This window comes from Morone saxatilis, unplaced genomic scaffold (assembly GCF_004916995.1).
Source record: "Morone saxatilis isolate NCDOM2014 unplaced genomic scaffold, NCSU_SB_2.0 Contig24, whole genome shotgun sequence".
NCBI classification, from domain to species: domain Eukaryota; kingdom Metazoa; phylum Chordata; class Actinopteri; family Moronidae; genus Morone; species Morone saxatilis.
In genome coordinates, this window is record NW_023339807.1 from 7222932 (window position 1) to 7227281 (window position 4350).

Consider the following 4350-nt stretch of genomic DNA (forward strand, 5'->3'; position numbering starts at 1 on the left):
CATTTAATGGTTTGATGAGAATGAAAATGATTCAATGAGTCAATTGGACACGTATGGGAAAATGGAGAGGGTTCCAGAGACTAGGAGGTTTGTGATTGTTTTTCCTTCATATTGTCACCCATCTGTATATCTAATGAAAGCGTTTACATTTGCTTTGTGTCTGAGAGGTCTTCCTTGCCTCACAGGAAGTGATGCATTTGGACTTCTTGTTTGTTTGAAATTAAGCAGGAGAAGAACCAGGTTGTTGGCGTGAGCACTGATGGCCCCGGGGAATGAACAGATACAGACAGCTTTGAATGTCCAGAAAAACAAGGTAAAAGATGCCACAACACTGAACACACTTTCAAAAACACCAGGCTCAATATCTCAAATTTAAAAAAGCTGCCGCAGATGATGAACCTTAACAAAAGCCTAGTATGAAAACCATAGATTTAAGGTCTTGCAGGTTTACATCAATGTCAAATGCAAAGAATGTGAAGAGTCTGAAGAATTTAAAGCATCTAAATTAGTCAGATTTACATCGACTGGCGGCCCACAGATATGTACATAACCTTAAAATATTTGCACATATTCTCAATCATTTATCCAGCAAATTGGCACACGTTGTTGTGATTACTTTATCAGCCATCACTAGCAAAACTATAACAGGTTCACAGACAAATCATGGCCACATCTGTTGACTGCTCTCTGCATAATGAAAAAAATACACACTTAAGAATCGAAACTGTCACATGCTCATGAATTACGGTAAATCATGCTGCTAAAAAATGCATTTAATACTAAAAGAACTGATTTCTTATTCGAAAGCGGGAGCATAAATAGATAAAATTTGAAGCGGAGCTAAAAGGTTCTAAAGAGAGCGCGGGTGGATTCCTAGGGGGGCCATGCTATCTCTCAGATATGGTAATGGCGTAATTGTCATATTAAAACAACACAACGTGCGTTTAGGAGTCAGCAGGTGTCACAGTTAGTGAAAGCCCACACCAGCCCTCCTACTATACACTGTATTAATTAGTCCAACACTGTTTCAACTTCCTCCCCCATCCATGCACTCACCATGGGAATCAGCCATACTGATGCTCAACGGATACATCACCCCTTCTCTGCCTCTTCCTGTCTCTCCCCTTTATTTTAGCCATTTCCATATTCCTCCTCCCAAACGAGTGTATGGTAATGGGAGAGGTGTAATTGAGAGGCGCTTCGTTAGAGGAGATTTAAATGTGTTTCTTTGTGTGTGTTAAGAGTTGGGGGGTGGGGGTGGGGTGGGGTGTATTTGGATCATTGGTGCTATTTGGATCTTATTCTGCCAAGGAGGCCCAGTTATCATCATTAATGTCTCCCCCTCCTCCCTCATCTCTCCCTTCACTTTACAAGGTCGCAAACCTTCTTGGCATTGACAGTAAGCGTGTCATCCTCAAAGCTGCCATCGCCTCGAATCGAAACGGAATGCTAACAGGTAGATTGAAACACGAATGCCGCAGCATTCAATAAACAATAATAGCCCCAGAAGGATGGTAACGTGGCAGGAGTCAGAGGCTACATATCAATTAGACCATTCAAGATGCAACTGTGACTTTAATGAGAAAAAAAGAAGAAAAAACTCCTCATTGTGAACAATAGAAATGATTCTTTAAACACTGAAGTAAAGAAGTTTTGCGGCTTGCATAAATAGCTAGAGAATAGTCAAGTAGACATCATTAATTGACAGCCCAGGACTCCCAGTGCAATATCATTAGAATATTTTTACCACTACTCCCTAACTATAATTATCCCCCCCATTATCTATCTCTGTCTGAATAGGAGATGAGTGGCATTTGATAGATCATTCACTCCCTGCTCATTTACATGCATTTGAGGAGCAGCCTTGATGGAGATCACATTGTATCAAGTGGGAAACATAGATGTCATTCATAACATTTAATATGGATATTTTAATACTGAAAATCAGATGTGTACCTGCAAAACAGATATTTTCTGTGAGCAAGAGCTGCCAGTCACACACTCATGCTTCATTTGCTTCAAACCTAAATATGTCTTTACACCTGCATCATATTTATTTCATGTACGCCCGGCTTACACTGAAAGGTCAAATGTGCTAGCTCATCTAGTAGCTCCTTATCCTGGTCAGGCCACCAGAGACGTCGGGGTTTTTAAACATCTATTCAGAGTGTAAAAGCAGGGTGGAGGTGAGGCCTCTCGCGGCTGTCTGAGGCCCCCACATTCAATTCCTCATCCTCACATTAGTAAGCCAGTGGGGTGTTTCCACAACCTCACCCCTCCTCCCACCTTGCCCGCCCCCCTCCCTCCCTTTCCTTCTTTGCCCTCTGGACCTCTCAGAACCCCTGGGGCCACCAAAATGTTAATTGGGCTTCTAATTTACTGTTTCATTTACCGCTATCTGTAATGATCATTAAGTATCAGTGCGGGAACAATGGGACCAGGGACATTTGGCTCATTCTATGTGCAGTATCTTTCTGATACTGCGGTTAGTCCAGTACAGTGGTTTGATATGGGACCAAAATTTGCCCTCAAGTAAAAAAATATGCCAATTTATGAGATTAAATATTCTTTATATAAATGTTCAGTTCTTAGAGCATTTTACCCACTAAGACTGGGTTTAATGAGACATTTGAAAAGGATTCAACAAATGTAGGCAACATGGTGTCTTCTTCATTCAACAGGGTATCTTTCCTGGGTCCAGAGCTTTAGGGTCCCATAAGGTATAACATTTCATTCATATCAAGAGCAGAATTATAGGCAAAACAACAAATTCTTGCAGTTTACAAAATGGGCAGTCCCAATCTAACAAGAGTAAAGCTGGGCTCAGACTACAGGAGTTTTAAAATCCTATCTGATTTTGAAATCGGGTTGCATCACGCTCATGAGAAGAAACAGTTTTTCCTCTCTCTAATCTCAAACATGCAACACACAACAAGATTTGAAAATAATCACACACTACAGCATATTATTAAGATTATTGTGCCAGACGGAGCAATGCACCACCTCACATGACCTCATGAGGATCAGATCTAAAAAAATGCGAAATGGAGACTGACATAGCAGAACAACTTGTTATAGTAATGTTAATGCTTTTCAAAGCAGAAGGCTAAATGTGTCTGGATGAGAAATGGTTGGGGAGACAATACGAGTTGTCTATTCTTCAGCAAAAACTGGAGGTGAGATTTTAACCTTCAGTTTTAATATCCGCCAACAACAGCTCTCATTAACTTTCAGACTGACGTAATCATCCAGATTTGAACTCCTGTATGTCAAACATATTATCAGAGCGGCCCCGATGAGTCTGTGAGTGGGTCGGGAGGGACCTATTCCAAATCAGATTTCTCCTCCAATTGTCAAGAGGGGTAAATTGAGGTAAATCAGTCCAAAACTCATGTAGTCTGTGTCTGGTTTAAGAGTCAGCTATGCTAACACATGCTGATGTTTAGCAGGTATATTGTTTATAGTTTTTACCATCTTAGTTAAGCATGTTAGCATTCTTCTAATAAGCACTGAATTAGTTTCTGTTTTGCAGGTTTTTTCCCCAAGCCAATGTGGGATGGGGAAAAATACTAATTTTACCTGATTATTGAGCTGGATAGAAAGTCAGGAGATTTTGTGCCAGTCAATCAAGTAGAAAGTTGAAGATATTTCACTGGAAATGTGAAAACTCGGACGATCAGCAAAGTCATAAGAATTCATCCTCTTGGGACCATGTATATCTGTACAAAGTTTCAGCACAATCCATCCGAAGCTCTGAACCAAAGTAGTTGACCAAATGTCACTGTCACCACTACAGACGCAACGTTAATGTGGCTAATAGAAATATCAGCTATATTTTAGTCTACAGACATTGTAGCTGAACTCAAAAGAGCACATCTTGAAGAACAAGATTCAGTCGTATTTTGCAGTTAAATGACACTGACATAAAATCTTCAGAACATCTTATATGCATCTTAAATCTAACAGTATCAGTTAAATACCTCTCGATCCTCAATTGCTACAATCAAGAGATACTTCATGATAACTTTAGGTACAAGGGGAGATAATCCTTTGATAATTGCAAAATAATAGCCTGACTACAACTATTACCTCTCAGCATTCCCTTTTTTCTAAGTTGGACTGCATACAAAAGACTTATGAAATGAGTCGAGCGCTTCACTGCAGCGGAGCAGGTGTAGCAAGCTGCCGAAATGACTTTGTCACAGAGGGGAAAAAACGAATGAAGAGTACATCTAAAACCAATGATGGGTTTGAGATCATTCCCTTTCACACTCTTCTGCCACAACCTGACGAGGAAGCACAGGATGAGAGAGGGAGAGAGGCAGAGGCAGAGAGAGGGAGAGAGAAAGA

At 40.5% G+C, this 4350-nt stretch overlaps 1 protein-coding gene across 1 annotated transcript in view; it reads right to left on the bottom strand.

Moving 5' to 3' along the window:
- The window catches only part of LOC118335627 (zinc finger protein 407-like), a gene marked incomplete in the record, with an annotated part of 106117 nt that overhangs the window by 44053 nt on the left and 57714 nt on the right, over positions 1–4350 (bottom strand).